The sequence below is a fragment of the Mus musculus genome, chromosome 6, assembly GCF_000001635.26.
Source record: "Mus musculus strain C57BL/6J chromosome 6, GRCm38.p6 C57BL/6J".
Classification (NCBI taxonomy): domain Eukaryota; kingdom Metazoa; phylum Chordata; class Mammalia; order Rodentia; family Muridae; genus Mus; species Mus musculus.
Window position 1 is genome coordinate 27,928,616 of NC_000072.6, and position 18,885 is coordinate 27,947,500.

General features: G+C 38.0%; 1 protein-coding gene and 1 non-coding gene across 9 annotated transcripts in view; both read right to left on the reverse strand.

Moving 5' to 3' along the window:
* The window catches only part of Grm8 (glutamate receptor, metabotropic 8), an 860,026-nt gene that overhangs the window by 653,495 nt on the left and 187,646 nt on the right, over positions 1–18,885 (reverse strand). The window lies entirely within an intron of this gene.
* Mir592 (microRNA 592) lies at positions 8,040–8,135 on the reverse strand. Its single transcript, NR_030420.1, has one exon. It is a non-coding gene; the product is annotated as a microRNA 592 (primary transcript).

Below are 18,885 nucleotides of genomic sequence, written 5' to 3' on the forward strand. Positions count from 1 at the left end.
CTTCAAGGGACAACACACTCAAGCTACATTCAACTTAGCATATAGGAACTGGAATGGACCTTAGTAGAGACACAGCTCACCTCAAATATGGGCTCACAGCACAACTCAGTGATTTCGCAGTTCTGCAGAGGGTTGACACGATTGATTGTAACATTTTCCTTTTAGCCTCTCCTCCCTTAGTGAGTGGGCACTGGGCCTATTGATTACACCATAAAGATAATACGGAAGAGGAAGAAAGGCAGAAGGACTGTCTTTCTAAATTCCTCCTCTGGCTTATTTACTCAAAAGTGAATACAAAATTTACTATTATAGGAAAAGTGTTTCTCAGCATGGCATGGTATAAATGCTATCTTTCACACAAAGCTTATAAACTCTAAGGCGTTAAATAATCACATTATCTAAATTTTAAATTACATTCTAGATTATGTAACACATTAATTATAATAAGATGTTTTCAAAATATTTGAATGGTTATTTGAAAATGACAATGAACCTTCTTTCCTTCTCATCAACACACACACACATGCACATACCAAACACACATACACACATGCATGCATACATATATGCATATCACACACACATACTCATATATACACATGCATATCACACACACATACACACACACAGCAAACACACACACTCACAGCACACACATACATATACGCACATACACATACCCTCACACACACACATACACACACATGCACACACACACATACACATACATACACATATGTACAACATACACACACATATGTATACACCTATACATCCACACACCCTAACAACTCTCAAAAGTGATCTCTAAAACAGGAATATTACCATCACATGTGAGTTTTACTAGACTCCAGATACTTTGGACTTACTACAGACACTAAATCAGAAATTCTTGGATAGGACTGCTAACACGATTTTAAGAACTTCTGTTCTGAAAGCAGTGCTTCTTCACACACTTAGCAAAAAATGTAAGGTGATGGTGCTTATACAATTGGCCTATAGATAATAACTCTGTTAAGTGTATGAGGCTGCCAAATCCTAGAAGCTACAAACCCAGCAGTTCAGCTGCCCCCAGTCCTGCTGACCCAACCCTTTCCCAATCCACCAGCAGAGAAATAATATAGAATAAAAAGAAATGGATACATATGAATATTTACCATGGCATTTTTCTTTTTTTTTTGAGGGTTAAAAATTATTTTTTATTGGATATTTTATTTATTTACATTTGAAATGTTATCCCCTTTCCCAGTCCCCACCCCACATCCCAAAATCCTGTATCCTATCCGCTCTCCTCTAGCTTCTATGAGGGTGCTCCCCCCACCCTCCCATCCACTTCCACCTCCCCACACTGGCATTCCCCTACACTGGGGCATTGAACCTTCAAGAGCCTCTCCTCTCATTGATGCCCAACAAGGCCATCCTCTGTTACATATGCAGCTGGAGCCATGGGTCCCTCCATGTGTACTCCTTGGCTGGTGGTTTAGACCCTGGGAGCTCTGGTTGGTTGATGGCATTATTTCTAATAGTGAAAAATCCTCTAAATACCTATCAGTACAGAAGACCACATATGCAGTGGTATATTTGTTCACTGAAATCTCACTCAGCTTAAATGAATACACGACGCTTCAGTGTTCCACACAGAAAAACTCAGAAGTAGAATGTTGAATAAAAAGGGTCAGAACACATGGTTTTTTTTAATGTTTACATAATATTTACAATGTGCTGGGAATGTCAGGTACTATTATGCCCTTGTGTAGTAAAATTATGCAGATGAAAATAAGGAAGAAAATCAGTCATAACTAGTTAGCTCTAGGAGGGGAGGCAAGCAGATAAGAAGGCTCAATCAATTCTATTTCTTTGAAAACCAGAAGAAAATACAGCAATTGATTAAGATATGACCCAGGGAGAACAGAGATAGCTGCACAGGGTCCTTCCATTGTTTGCTATGCCCTTTCCAATTGATGAGACCTCTCATTAAAATATTGATAAGGGAAAGCCTTAGCTGGAACCCGTCAAATTGCCTGATCTTAAGGCCAAGTCTGGAGTTGTGGCTCTTTCTTGTTACAGATTATTGTCTCTCTGAGACTTGGTTTTCTAATTTGCAAAACAGAGGAAGCTGAGTTCTGAGGTCTCCATAGCATCTGTCTCTTGTACTCTCTTTCTCACTGTGATCTGTTTTTGAATTTGAACCGAAACCCTGAGTCCCTTTTCTTGCCCTGTCCATACTCGGCTAGGCTTCGCTGGCATTTGCTCTCTGCCCAGCTGTCCGCCCTCGCATCTCTTTATTTACAATGGCCCAGTAAAATGAGACAGGACTAATAGCAGGTCACAAAACAGGAATCACAGAACTTGTGATTTAAAATATATTTTAAGGCAAAAAGAATAAAAATAAAACAAAAAACTGGCCCAAGGACAGGTGATGTGGGACTAACAGAGCTACTGACCTTGAGTTTCTAAGCACTTTTTCCTTGAAGGAGAGTCCTTTGCCTTGGCAATGGAGCTCACCAAGGACATAATATCCAACACTGCCATGCTGTTTCTCTATACCTAGTCGCATCCTTGGCCCTATCTAACATCGGAAATGGTCCCACCCAACTCTCTAGCTGATGATAAAGGAACACTTGGCTTCTTACTTTTAGAAAATAGTTCTTCTCATGCTCCCCAGGTTATGGATTACCATGGGATATTTCCTTATCAAGCAGGTTGATTTTCAGACCCTCTTTAAAAGATAGTGATTATGTCAGTACCATAAAGATCATAAGAAAAGGATGACTAATTTTAGCAAATTGATCACAAGATATTCTAATGTATTAAAAGTATGTATTTCAGTGATATTTACTCTATTTTTCTGCTAATTTTCAAAAATCAAAATCAGCAGACCATGCTGTTTAGGTGACATTTTCAAGTTGTGGTTTATGGTTCTGTATCACAAGTCACAGGATTTCAGGCACACTTCAGGCACTTGACCAGAGTAGTATATAAGAATATATTGCATTCTGAGTGGCTAAAAGTATAAGTCACACCAGAGCATGGTTTAGAATACATGGGAGAGTTTGAATGGAGGACAGGGATGGAGAAAGATGAGGCAATTACATTAATTTCAAAAAAGTATTGTGGAAAACAAAATTAGATCTATTACAATTATAAAAAGTCAACAAATCTATATTGGAAAATGATACAAGATACAAATGGTTAAAAAAAAGTCAGCAAATCTGACTTTGGTTCTCAAATGGGCTAAGTGGGACTCTGAAATCATTCAGTATCTCTTAGTGCCACACTGCTAATCCATGATGTACAGAGTGGGCTTCATTATTTATGGGGTTTCTTCCATATCTGAGGTCTTTTGATTCTGTGTAATAACAGAAGAAGTTAATTGTTCTTCCCATGGAGACAAGCCCAGTTTCAATTTTGTTGTTTTGTTGGAAAATGATAAACTTATTCATGGGTAGTAATACCTGTTCTAGAGTCAATGCTACAATGCTATGTGTATGCTGGTGTTTATCTTTATTATATAAATGATATGTTTATGATATTTAACATAAGGGGCAATGCATTATTTTCTCAATTATACAAAATACCCAGTATCTGTCACATGGCACAAGAATATAGTTAGTTAATACAAAGTTAATTAATAAGATTAATTAGTAAGTTCATACTAGGCCATGGTCTATGTTAGGTGCTTACAGATATTTTTCTCCTTTAAGGCTTAAGGTAATTCTGAAAAGTGGGTATTTCCCATCTACTATAGCATCACAGTGCATTTAAAACCCAATCAGTAGCTGAGTCTGTCCTGACACACCTTGATCATCGTGTTCATAGCTAAAAGGCAGTGCTTTGAAAGGAGCTTTACAGATCTTTTCTCATGTGAATCACTCTAAGAACTCTTACCCCTTCCAACAGTTATCTTTACCTTCATGCTTCCTGCTAAAGCACTCCTCTGAAATGGCCCAGTGTGCATTGTTATGATGGTGTTTCCCCCTAGTGATTGGAAAACTGACTCCAAGCTAAAGTAAGGAGGGCTCCAAATGAGAAAAACTCAGTGGAATCTGTCCAGAACTTATTCTTTAGATAAGTACAATCAAATTTATTACCAATATATAGATTATTGATACCATAATTTATATATGTATCCATCTTATCTCCACTTAACTTCTGAACATCTCATATTATGTATGTGAACTTCATAACTTCCTGTGAAGGCATTGTTGGTGTGGTCAAGAAATGCAGGCAGGAATATGGATTGCAGTAAAACGTCTAACAGGTCTTTCCTCATGTGAATGGGGAAAAATGAAAGACTTGTTAATAGAGGGTAGGAAAACTAGTAACTAGCTACACTTCTCTGATAAAAAGGCTAATGAGGCTATGCTGGGGCCTAGCAAACACAGAAGTGGATGCTCACAGTCAGCTATTGGATGGATCACACGGCCCCCAATGGAGGAGCTAGAGAAAGTACCCAAGGAGCTGAAGGGGTCTGCAACCCTATAGGTGGAACAACATTATGAACTAACCAGTACCCCCTGGAGCTTGTGTCTCTAGCTGCATATGTATCAGAAGATGGCCTAGTTGGCCATCAGTGGAAAGAGAGGCCCATTGGTTGTGCAAACTTTATATGCCTCAGTACAGGGGAACACCAGGGCCAAGAAGTGGGAGTGGATGGGTAGGGGAGTGGGGGGGGGGAGTATGGGGGACTTATGGGATAGCATTGGAAATGTAAGTGAAGAAAATACCTAATAAATAATAAATTTTTTTAAAAAAGGCTAATGAAGAAGAAAAGGATCTTGACCTACACAAAGAATTATGCTATAGGATGTCAGAGACATAGATAGCAAGGACCTGAAGTGGAAAGATGACAAGAAGCTGAGTAGGATAATAAATATGTTACATAAACCAAACTAGATGTGACAGAGTGAAGAGATGGATCAAGCTGAACAAATTGAAATTTAACAGAGATAATTTTAGAATTCAAAAAAACAGACTTCTCAGGTATGTCGTGTTTAAAACAAACCCCACGTCTGCTTTGAAAAAGACATTGAAAGTCGAGCAACACTACTTCAATTTGAATCAACAAGGCCTGCTACCTGATAGGCTTGCACCCCCTTTGGGGACAATAATGAAAGGTATATTGGAGAAGTGAGGCCACAGGCATGCTCTTGTCAGCACTAACAATTGAACTCGACACTGCAGATCTTTGGAGGTTGAAATTTAAATGAAAAAAATTGATATTGAATCTTAAAGAAATGAATGTACTAGACATTTGATTTCTCATACCAGATTGATAAAAAAAAATCAAAGTTTACTGTGTCAAGTATAGAGATATTTTAAAGGGGGTCTTTAGTCTGAAGGAAAATAGAACACAAATATAACATCTTCAAATATCTTTAAGTGTACAAAGAATGAAAACAGTCTTATTCTGAAGGATGACCTAAGGACGTGAATGGCACAAGATAAAGGTATATAATGGCACAAGATAGAGGTATACGCCCAAAGCATAGGAAATGAGTTTCTCCATGTGGGGTCCAGACATGATCTAAACTATTGCTGGGGTGTTATACGAGGCAATCAGGAAGGGATCAGTGGGACTTTGCTTAAATGAGTGTTGAGTTCTTTTGCCAGTCCAAAGGAAAAAGGCTTATGTATATTAGTAACACTCAGCAACCAATGGTTTGAAGTTTAATCTGCTATCCATTTGCTATGCAAATATGGGACAAACACATGATTTGATTCTTCTCAATGTAGAATGAATGTCAAATTCTAATTAATTGGATTTCACCATTTAATTTTTTTTAATAATTCAGAGGGAAATGAGATTGAAGACAATTTTCTCTCAGGAAAAAGAAATGTTTACAAAGTAAACTTTTAGTATAACCAAGATTCCTAGAGAAAAATTTACCCTTATATTTCCAGGCAAAAAAACCACATCATTAAAAATAATTGGATTATGATTTCTGTATGAACAAATATTGCCAATCTCCTAAATCTCTCAGCAGTTCAGGGAAGACTAACAGTCATAAGATCTTTTTAGTACCACTTATTTTAAATACTCCATGAACTTGAAGATGATAAAGTGTTTTTAAGAGCTTTCGTTTGAACCTAGCATCCCCAAACATTAAATCAAGTCTCATTAATTCAACGAATTTAAGGAATATTTTTAGATTTTGCTCCTTGGGTTTTCTTGAATATGGATAAGCAGGAAATGACCATAGATTATTCTTTGCAAGGAAAAAAAAGCAATTATCAACTAGAGAGAGACAAATGTATTATAAATCAGCTGAAACTTACCTTATAGGTAAGCCAGAGCACATGGGAGCTAGTCTTAAATTCTAGAAACTCTGAGTCAGCACACAGAATTAAGGCTTCCAGATGTGTAATCATCAGTAGAGCTTGGTGAGGGGCAGGGTGCGCAACCTGTGCAGCTGTCTGGGCTATGTGTCTAGAAGCTGTGTGTACTCAGTCTAACACTCCTCTATGCCTTTTAAAACTACAATGATTTTGAGCTCTGGACACTGAACATGACGTCGGTGGTTCCAGGATACAGACAAGTGGTCACTAAGATACAGACAGACAAACGTCTGATAGCATCTAAATATAGTTATATTTATTAATGGGGTACAATATCCTGTAATCAAGACTAGCCCATTGGCTAGAGTGATAAAGAATTACTTCACTTGTCTAATCTATAAACCAAAGCAAATTCACAAATTTGCTAATTGTTTTTCTCTGCTGCAGATGTGAGCTGCCAGGAACCAGTGGAGCTTCAGCATTCAAAAGTAATCAGCCAGCATTTCAAACTCCATCAAAAAGTCATGTATCACTTTCAGAAGGCAATGAAATTCTGATACATTTTTACTGGAGCCAAAGAAGGGATGATGAAGCATATGTCAATTTTAAAACAACAGAGCAATCTCTTCATCTCACCGTGGAAAACCAGGAGTAGCAAAGGACACTTGTCCCTTATTCTCCAGAATACAAACTGCCAACACCACCTGTACTGCTGAATGAGGGAACGCCGACGCTTTGCTCAACTCTGCTCTCCCTAGCATGAGTTGCAACGTTCCTCTCGTCACTTACACACTTACACATGCACACCTTTCTTCCTTTACAGGACAGAGAATCACCAAGCCTAGAAAGAACACAAATAGAAGCTCAGGCATATCCCTGTCTTCACTTTTGCATCTGCTTTGTTTCTGAAAATGAATCTAGAGCTGAAACAGTCAGGAAAAATAAAATAAAAATGAAATATCAAATACGAAAGCCACTCCAGCTCTAATTTAACTACATTTTCTCCGTTTGATGTCAAGTTCCTAAATAGAGCCTATGTAGCTCTAGAGAAAATACTGAATATTACCCTAAATTTACATAACATTTGTTCTAAAGAGCAAATAACATTTACATACAATTTACCTCCAATAATTTGCACATGCAATATCCCTATGGAAGTCAAGGGGAAATGCATTATCCTCATTTTCAGAATAGTAAAACCAAGATACAAAATAGAACCAGAATCACAACACATACACACAGAGCGAAACTATATGCACAAATCATTTCTCCATTTTAACATTTTCATATTATTAGACTCTTAGTGCAAGATTATTATCATTACTATTATTATGAAATATGTGCATATAAAATTATTAGTTACAAAGTAATTTCAATTATAAATCATTTTACATGGAGCTCTATAAGGCACTAAATAATTTTAACAAATATGTAAATTAAGAATAGATTATATTTTCTAAATCTCATTATGAAGTTATGTATAAATTTAGCAACAACCTATATCCCACGGAAAATAATACAGTGACCTCCTGTGATAGTAGCAGTCTAGTAAATGAATTATATTTTGATATCTAAACCTGCCTTGTAAAAATAGAGGTTGTAATTTTTTGGGAGTGATTTACAAACACAGAGAAACATTTTTTCCGACCTGTATCTTCCAGTAGAGATTCCATACTACCCCAGATCTTGAGCCCAGACTTAAATAAACATTAGCTGCTCAGTTTTAAAACCTCGTGGGATTACCTCTTTAATTGGCGATGTGATGTCTTACGTCATGATGTTGCGTCACCACGTGATGACGCTGTGCCATCACAACACATCATCGCATATTGACACAATGTCATGGCATAATATCATGGAATTAATTACATCAGCACTCCCACACCCTGGCCCCAGGCAGGAACAATTTCCAGTTTTTCTTTGCTTTTGAGAAGAGTCTTGGTTGACAGAAGAAAACAGCCACTGGAGAAATAATTTCCTGGCCTCCTAGAACTTCCTTGGTCTCCAATTAGAACCGTTTTAAAGTGACAAGGAGGAGTTCAAGGGTCGGTTGTCATGGGGATAGTGTTCGAGGGTTGTTACGTGCTTTGCTCCATAACTAATAACACTTAAACTCAATTTTAAAGACAAACATTTACAAATGCTGACCCTTCTTTCCTCCACCCCAAGGCTTAAAACAACAGCACTGGAATGGTGTGAAAAAAAAAATTAATTTGTTGACTCTTCATTTCCTGTCCTTCTTATCCACGCTCTTCCAATCCTCTTTCCTCAAGACTGAGACGGTCAGAAAAAGTACGTGTAGCCAATGGCTTCAACTAGCTTTGCATGTTAGGTTGGAGAGGGAAGGGAACCTGCAACAGAAATCCTCTCCACAGTCTGGTGGAAGGCAGCCTCTCCAAGTTCACACCCACTCACACCCTAAGTGTCTGGATGAGGCAGTTACACCCAAAGTTATCAGGCATTACTTTTGAATTATTCCAAAGATACGAGTTCCCGGTTAAACAAAGGGCTAGCTTATGCAAAGTGTCAGTGAGTGACCTTTCCTTCACAAATCCAGTTGCCAGACGCCAGCTCTATTCTAGTTCAAAGGCTCTGGCCAAGCTGAGGGTGCAGAGTTCTCTTCAAAGCTCGTGCGGCAGTAAAGGAGACAGGTGAGCAGATTTGAAGATAGCAAGGGAAAGGAGGAGGACAGAGGCGTCGAGATGATCCTGCAAAGAGACAGCATCTTTTGTCTCGTTCTTTCTTGAAAATTAACATGAGAAGGAGAAGAAAACCTAAATTCAAATGTAAACCAAAAAATGGGCATAAGGGAGATCCCAACATATTAGATTAAATTTGTTTGTAGACATTTTCTCAAAAAAAAAAAAAAATCCTGTTGAAACCAGTGCAGTTAAGGAATACTTACTCACACATTCATAATCCTTCATCATAATTACAGTCTCCTGATGATTCTTAAACTACTCTATCACTTAGCACAGTTATTTTTTAGCAAAGTATTCTATCTGCAAAAGTAAACATACCTTTTCCCTATTTATAACCAAATACACAATAAAATCCAAAACCTCTCTGTTTTCCTGAAAGCAATTTAGTAGCCACAAATATATTGGCAAGTTCTTTTCTGGTAAGCATATAAAGATGAATTTTTTTTAAAACCCTTGAAGATATTCTGCCTTTTAAAAAAGATCATTGGTAAGTATTTATGTTTAAATAAATCAGCAGACCACCTCTACCCAATCAAAGATCAGTGTTACAAGTTCTGACAGATTTGGTCCAACATGAAAAATCACTGGTAGATATTTTCAACTGTTATCATAATTCCCAAGAGATGTTTCAAAACTAGAAACCAGGAGGCAATGAAAACAATTTCAACTTCCAAAGATTTGCCTTCATTTTCTTGAGAGGTGCATCATGTTTCAAGAGAAGTTTTCAAGTAATGTTCAAAAATTCCTTTCTAAGCCAGGTATACTTGCCCTTTTGGAATAAAACTATTTTGAATTAACTATTTAATTAAAATAACATTAATTTTTTAATGTGTGGAAAAAATATATATTCATTAACATATCAACTTTATAAAGGCAGCAAAAAAGACAATACAAAATTCTCAAATAACTCATATATATATATATATATATATATATATATATATATATATATATATAAACATATAGAGAGAGACTACAGTAAGCTACAAAGACATCAATAAGCAAGGATTGGTGATAAATCTCCAACACTAAATCTTTCTCATATATAATATACAAAATAAGAACAATAATTACATACATACAGGAAAGTTTACTTGACTAAGTGATATATTTTAGAACATAGAATACAGATGTTCTTCAACTTATACGGGGCTACCGCTTAGCTTGAAAGTGTTATCAACATAGGACAGCGTCATACCTATGGCAAGCCAGGGAAGACACTGAAAGTCAAATCATTGTAAGTGGGAGACCATCTTTGTAGACAATGATCTGCAGAAGATGAAAAGTCAAAGCAATGCAGAAGTTAGATACATTCTGAATATTTTTTCCTTAAGAACCATATCTTTAAAAAAAAAAATTCCAAGTCCAAAACTGGAGCAAGAATAGCAACAGCAGAGTTTCCAAGTTCTGCAGATTTATTCAGCTCTATATTAGTGTTCTCCATCTCCAAAAGTCAGTTTATGCAACAGATACGTGTTGCAAAATTTTCAAACTGAATTTGTATCTTTGAGAGCAAATAATATTTGCAGCAGAATGATTGCAAATACACTTGCCTGCTTTATGATTCTAGAGCTCCACGTGCTTTCACACTTAGGGACCCATTTGTTTAACCGTGTGATTATATACTAGTGATAGAGTGAAATTAGGAATTGAGGCTGGAAACATTCATATATACATTTATCTTCCTATGAACTCTACACATACCTAAGACAGGTATAACAAATACCCCACTTACTCTTTTTTTTAATTAATTGAGCTTTTTTTTTTTTTTTGCATGTGTATAATGGGCTTTGCTCCAGTGCTCCATGACTTCCCCTCCAATTCCTCCCCTCTCCCCACTACCCATTTTCCCTCTCAATTTAACCTGGCCTCCATTGGACACGCAAACTTTATATGCCCCAGTACAGGGGAACACCAGGGCCAAAAAGGGGGAGTGGGTGGGTAGGGGAGTGGGGGTGGGTGGGTATGGGGTACTTTTGGTATAGCATTGGAAATGTAAATGAGCTAAAAACCTAATAAAAAATGGAAAAAAAAAAATTTAACCTGGCCTCTTTGTAAACCTACTAAACTGTGTGCTGCCTGTATGCGCATGGCAGTACCATTGTTATTGGAGCATGGGGAGCCTATCAGGAGACATCTTCCTGAACAGACTCCTCCCTCGCCAAGTAGCCATCCAATTCTAAAAGCCCCCGAGCTAGTAGTTTGACTTCATGAGCCCACCTCCTGTCTATACTGGGATTTGCTCTGGCTTGATCTTGTGAAGTTCCTCTTCATGCAGTCTTAGCCACGGCGAGTTTGTTGTACAGTGGTCCTGTCATGTCTGGAAAATACTGCTTCACTAAAGATACCCACTCTGGCTTTTACAGTCTTCCTGCTGCCTCTTCTGAGATGATCTCCATACCATAGGTGAAGAGCTGGAATATAAAAGTCCAATGCAAAGCTGAGCACTCCAGTCTCTTATTTTCTGCACAGTAACTAGTCAGAGATAGCTGTACTAATTGTCATCTACTGCCAAAAGAAGTGTCTCTGATGAGGGTGGAGAGTTGCATTTTTAATGAAAACATGGAAAAACATGGAAACTTTATTATCACATTCATTTAGTAGAATAATTTTTTTTGGTTTTACTCCCCAAGAGCCTATGACATATCCAGCCACTGGTTTTAGACCCAGTTAACAGTACCAGACATGAGTTCTTTCTTCTGAAGAGGGCCCTAAATCCAATCAGACAGTGGTTTCTTACTCCCATGATATGCTTGTCACCATTCCATCAGTAGTTATGTTGTGCCAGGCCTGTTGTGGTTACAATTGGCAGGGTTCACAGCAGGGTAAGACTGTTGATTACGTTTAGTGTACAGAGCATCTTCCAACCCTATGAAAGCTACCCAAGATGTTTTTCTTCTGCCTCAGAAGTATATTTTAGAGTTGCCATAAAACAAAACAAGAGAGCACACAGAGATTAGTTAATTTTAACTATGTGGAATAGTTGCATTTAAATTACTAAATTTAAAGAAAGAAAAGAATGACAGCTCTGAAAGCTACCAAAATTATATTTGGATATATATATATATATATATATATATATATATATATATATATATATATATATATATATATAATCTCATTCAGTTGAGTCACTCCCAATGATGTTGAAGTAAATTGTAGTTGTTTTGTGGAGAGAAAGTGTCTTACTATATATCTCAGGCTGGACTTGAACTCCCTATCTTCCTGACTCTGCCTCTCAGGAACTGGAATTATGGGCATGTCTCCTAAGCTGGGTACAATTATTAATCAATACAACCTGCAAAATTTTGTTGCTTAAATTAATTTGTTAGCTCATCATTTCTTGAAATACATATTAACATATTAAATACATCAAAATTAGCTGAACTTATCTTTTTATATTTATAGATAGAAGGGCACAAATTGTTACCAGTTTGATTAATCTCCAGCTCGCAGGGCTCTTTAATGTAATTTTAGTTGTAATTCCACCTTCTTCAACATTCCTCATCCTCTATTAAAATCCACAAGCACACAAAATGTGCTGCATCTTCAGAATACCCGAGATAGATACTATATTTCTCTTATGGCATTAACGACTGTGTTAATGCTATCCCAACTTCCTTTTTCTCACCCCCTCCAACTCAGTCTTGCAGAGACAGAAGCTGAGGACCATGCTTCGTCCCATCACAAAGAACTGGTCTACTTTGTTTCCATACCAGAGGCACCTGCTTTTTATACAATACAACAGTGAGGCTCCAATAAACTATAGGACCCCAAATTGAAGTTGGAGTTAATAAGCTTCAAGTTCTGAAGCAGAATCTCACCTGCCTTGACTCTGAGCTTTTCAAACTCCTTATAAGAAAATGCTCTACCCTGGGAGTTTAGACCAAAAGAGATACAAATAAGAATAGGTTGGTGGCAAAACAGGTGAAGCCCAGGTCAGTAGGATCATAGAACCCCAGCAAATATAAGGGAATATATGTAGCCAAATGACTACACCTAACATGGCTGGAATGGAAGAAACATACAATAGTGAGCCTTTACTGTTTATAGTAGAAATGTTATGAGAAAAGTAGTATCGTGGAAAGACTGGGAAATGATTGAAGGTGCCAACTACAACAGAGTCACCACGACACTTCACATAGGAAAGATGGCAATGAGGAGACATGGTGAAATCAGGGTCTAACTAGAGAAATTTTCAGTGGATAATTCCAGTGTGTGTGCAGATATTTTTCTTAATATTCTTTGTATGGTGAAACGACAAATATAACAGCCAAGACTTGAGGAGGAAAGATGCGCAGAATGACAGAAATGAATCTGGTTGTAATCCAGAAAGAAGAAAAGGAAGAGGAGGATTAGGCAAAGGAGGAGGAAGCTGACGTAATTTCAAGGTGAGCACTTTAAGATGACAGGGTGAGCAAGTTTAATTTTCATGACTATGACATGAAAGTCACACTAGAAATAGAGAGACAACCAATCTCTCTGATAAGAGATTCAGTGCAAACCTTTACAGCAGCGACTGGAATATGTGATCCAAGTTAACTAAACTCATCCACTCACCCATCCATCTAGCAACAAAAAAACTGCCACATACCTTGTTCTGTGAAAAGAAAGGAATTTTTCTCCTTTTACAAAAACATGCAGAAAACGGTTGAAATCATTCACCGATCCCAAACTTGTCCTGAGAAGCTTTGACGCTTTAGAAGGACGGTTACTTCAAAGAAGGGATGGTTGCTCTGAAAGTCCAGATGGGAACTTGATGGCTTGTATTTTTTTAAACAGTGAATCCATAAATCGGTTTTTTAATGTTTAGTGGTAGCAAAGTCATCTCATTGAAGGTACCTTGTGTCACTTATCAGCTTCCTCCCTAGAGCCCTCAGAATAGCCGATGATGATGTCAATCAAACCAATCATTCACTGGACACATAATCATGAATAATTTAGTGGGACAATAGATCTATTACTTAATATAGTGCTAACCTTTTATAATGCCTATACCTGGAGAGAGAACTAATATCTGTGTCACACAACAACTCTCCTCCGTGTTGGGTTTTGGAGAGAAGCCTGTGACTCACAGAATACCTAAGCATGGGCAATTATAAACCACAGTATGGGGAAACAGTTAACCTTTGTGTAGCATTTAAGAGTTTACAGAGTACTCTCTCAGACATTATCTCATCTGAAACTCAGCTCAGCTCTGAGACAGAGGCTTTATTTCACACCTGAGAACAAGACTCAGAGAGTTGAATTGTTTCGCCTAAAGCTTCCTACCTATAAAGTCAGAGGTCTTGTACTAAAAGTCCGGGTTGTCTCTGGTACCAGACATGGTAAAAGCTGATGTTAAAGGATTTTTTAGGAAGGCTGTACCCTCACCCAGATGACAGCCACTTTGTTCAGTTAGCCTGCTTTCACTGTTTTATTGGCCACCTCTCTCATGACCAGGAACTTTCATGACAGACCCTGCTAATGAGGCATCATCACAAGCTATCATTTCTACGGTAAAAAATGTTTATTTTGTTATGAACTCAATCACATGTGAACTCTTCTATAAGATAAACTCGTCATCCGGAAGCAGAGGAAAGCACATACCTGGAAGTAGCAAATGCTGTGTTCTTTAGCGGTTTCCTGCCATGCGAGACAGCCCATGTAAACAGTGCTTAGGCTCATACCCAATTGCAATTTAATATTTATTTGAAGTTCTTATTTACACATTTTTATTAGTTTTTGGAGAATTCCATACTATACATATTCTTAAAGGATAATTATCTTGACTTAAGCTAATTGAGGGAAACTTGCTTTGGCCATTTTGAGAAATTCTGGAATATTCTTCATTAATATCTACCTATCATCTGTCTATCTACCTACCTACCTATCTCTCCTTCTTTCCTCTTCTTCCTCTCTTCTCCTCTCCTCTTCTCTCTTGCTCTCAAGTTCTTCATTAAATTTAAATGTTTCCTCTCTGCTTTAAAGAATATTATTCTGCATTTGATGCAAACTATTAAGAAGACCATTAGATAAAACTAGTATTTTTTATAGCAAAAGTAAATTTTATCTAATTTAGAATAGTATATTAAATCCAGTCTTCACTGGTTCCACAAGTCTCTTTGTAACAATAATTTCATCTCAATTTCTAGTATTATGCTTACTCACAAATGATGACACTGAAAGAGCCATATAAAACATCCTTAGACAAAGCTCTTCCAAAAGGTTTGTGATTTAGCAGGCACAGGAGGAAATGTGGCTTATAATTGCCATATGGATAGTTGTCAGTACCTTGTACCTTCAGACCAATGAAAACCAACAATAGCTGAAAATGCTTTCCCACAAAATTAAACATTTACACTTGTATACTGAGACTCAATCTTCTCTATTTCTTCCATCTCATTGTATCAAAAACAACCTCTCCAAATGTCTGTTATTAGCAGAGTCCTTTAATGGACTGAAATTTTAGTCATTACAATTCATGCTCAAAGGATGTGGGTTGTTTGCTCATCAAAAACATGTCATTAGGACAACTTGCAGCTGGTACCCCAAATTTAATTTATTAACACACCCAGCAATAACCAGAGAATTGTAGTAATTTAGTCTGAGGATTCAAACTCAGCAAGAAACAATCAGAATTTCTGGTATCAGGTACTAAGCTAGCAGGACTCCTGCTGTTAAGGTGGGGTTTGTAGGGTGACTGATATTCTGGGATGCCTGAGACTGTGTGATTTTCTCAGATCCAGGATTTTCTGTGCAGGAACTAGACAGACCTAGACAATCAGTTTCCACTTTAGACTCAGGTGGGGAAATTCTCTTCAACTCATCCTGGGGAAGACAGAAAACTCATCTCTGGGAAGGAAGTAAAAGCTGCATCGTCAGAAGCAGACATGGAAAAAAAAAAAAAGCACAGGGTGGAAGTTAGATGAGAGGCCCAGATGCTACACCACACAGGCATTCAGCTAAAGTCTGTCACTGAGACCCAGCTGAAGACAAAATGGCCCTAGAGCAGGACAGGTTGGATCATCACCTTAAAAACACATGGAGTACAATAGATCAAGGGGCAATGGGAAAATATAATTGGTAGAATTATTATGATTGACATTTGTGTGCTTTCCTGTTGTCTCCTCAGTCTGCTGTTCTGGTTTTCTTTAAGCCAGGTTGAACAGTTTCATCCTTAAACATGTATGGGCTCAGCAGAGCTCCCATTTCGGGGCCAAATAAGAAAGTGATGATGTCACCAGAACTATCAGGCTCCCCTGCTGTTGTGAGGCAGTCTTCCTGTGCTGTTTGTTTGTTTGGTTGGTTGGTTGATTGGTTGGTTGGTTGGTTGGTTGGTTGGTTGGTTGGTTGGTTGGTTTGGTTTGGTTTGGTTTGGTTTTGGTTTTCTTTTGGGGTGTTTTTTGTTTGTTTGGTTGTTTGGTTGGTTGGTTGTTTTTCGAGGCAGTGTTTCTCTGTAGACCAGGCTTGCCATGCTCTCTGGTCGAGTCAGCTTGACAAGCCGAGAGGCCTGGAAGCCACTCACGAGGCAAAGAGTTTCACGGAAACTCACCTCCTGGAGTCTGGCGTTCTCTCTAACCCATACATTAATATTCCATTCCTGAGTTAGTCTGGTGTATGGATCCACGTGCTCTCTTTTAGTATTATCCTATTATAAGTGGCTTTTAAGATTGAATTCTGACATAGCCAAGCCTTCACCAGTGTTCCAATGTCCTAGAAAGTCCTTGAGTTGACCATGGGTTTGGAATTCAGTAAGAATGTTGCCTATTCAGTGACATTCAGAATTGCCTCTTGTATTACACTATCATTTTGAATAAAAGCTAAGTCACTGCCCTACACAGGAATTTACCATCTTCTAGGAAGAAGGAAGTTTGAGACCTAAAAAGGAACCAGAATAGATACTTAGAACTATAGATAGCTGAGTTACACCCATACACACGTATTTACAATGGCCTAGGGGGAAGGTGGACTATACAATAGACTAAAATAGGAACTTTGGCAAGGGTACGAAGCCCTTGATAAGATTAAGTGAATCTTAGGTGGAGCTCTTGTTGATCCCAGTTGTTAACAATGAATTCTATCCCAGATGGTTCCTGTTAGACCTTCTGTGTTTGTATTCCTCTGCTTTGTGTAAGGATCCAGTAACCTCTTTGTACCTTGCTGGTGTGTCACCCAACTTCCTTATTTTCTTCTGTATAAAAAGTTTGATGCTCGATTTGACAAATTACATTCAGATTCTACACAACCTCTCCTGTGTGCATCTGTCTGTCATCTCATCAAACGCTTTGCCCACCTGTGACTAGAGACCCATTCCATGCAGACAAAGGGGCCCAGAAGGTCTGTGGCACAGGCTGACCTTGAACTCAGAAATCCACCTGCTTCTGCCTCCCAAGTGCTGGGATTAAAGGCGAGTGCCGCCACTGCCCGGCTTCCTGTGTTGTTAAAGACACAATGAATATAACAGTCAGTTTGTGTTTCTGCTGGACTGAGTACTTTTCACTGGGAGATACCCAAAGCTCCTTCTCATCCTTCTTATATGCTGACAGTGTAGATTTAGCCATCTATTATAGTCACTACTTAAGAAGGGAATAAATGAAGACAGTCTTTCCTTTCTGCTTAGAAAATTCTGTCTCTATAAAGATAGGTATTTGTGAACAAGATTGGCTCTGTCGTAGTGGTTGTGCAATCCATGGAAGTGGAGGAAGGAACATCTATAAAATAGAATTTTTAACATGCAACCAACCTGACCCACCACACGCTCCCTTGCTCAGAATTAAACATCAGCGACACTCACTGTAACAAGATGTTTTACTAAGGGAGGCGACACCCCACTACAAACAGAGCCACAACACAGTGTCATGATTAAAGCAGCCATCTATTCCATTGTTAGACACTATACTCATAGCTAGTAACTTTTAGAAAACAGCTATCCTCTCATGGAAATTAAAAGGTAAAGCTCACAATGTTCAGGGCTTTTGTGACAAGTTGGTAAGATAACAAATGTGCAATGTTATGTGTGACACTGGATGGTGTTCAACAAATGTTAACTCTTCTCTTTTCCTTCTCCTATGACAAGATCTTGTCTGCCGATGAACAAATGGGTCACTTTCAATTTTGGAAAAAATACACTATGATCACTGTTTATTACCAATTTTAATCATCACATGGCGAGAACTAACCCCCTAGTTTGTTTTCTTTGTCTCTTACATTTATTTTAGCCTTTAAAGCCATAAATGTCTTTTTAAAATATATCAGAATACATGGCAGTCTCATAGAGACAGCCTGATATTTGTACCAAACAGTTTAAATTTGCAACCTGGGTGATCATCACATCACTCACTGTCCCAGGTCTGTCTAGAGCTTGCCAGCTTCTGGACAGTGACAGTTGCCGCACATAATTCAACTCCGTGTGTTTGCTTTTCTTCAAGGAGAAAGATGGTTGAAAGGAGCCAGCCCTGCACCTAAAGACCTGTGAGGTTGAATGCTGCCCACAACAGGAGTATAGAGAGGGACATATGTGTATATAACATCAATTAATGAGAAGAAAAGAGACCATGGATGTCAAAGAGAGTAAGAGGGTGTTACATGGGAAGGAGGAAAGGGGAGGGGAAATAATATAATTATCTCAATGAATAAAAGAAGTATTTTTTAAATTTTTTAAATGGAAAAAAGTACAGTGTTTCACCATGATTTATAATCAAGCGAAACCTCATTCTTTCTAAACTAGTGCAGGAAAGTCAGTGTAGCCAGTCGCTCTTCTGATATCTTGACCGTGTAAAGAAACTGTTGATAAAGGAGCCTGGCACCACGGTTATTTTCCTCAATGCTGATTTGTATCAAATAAAAAAAAAATCTGGAGCTATTACCATATGTCAGGGACTGTCTCAAGTATATGATATGAATTAGAGAAATCCGTTCACCT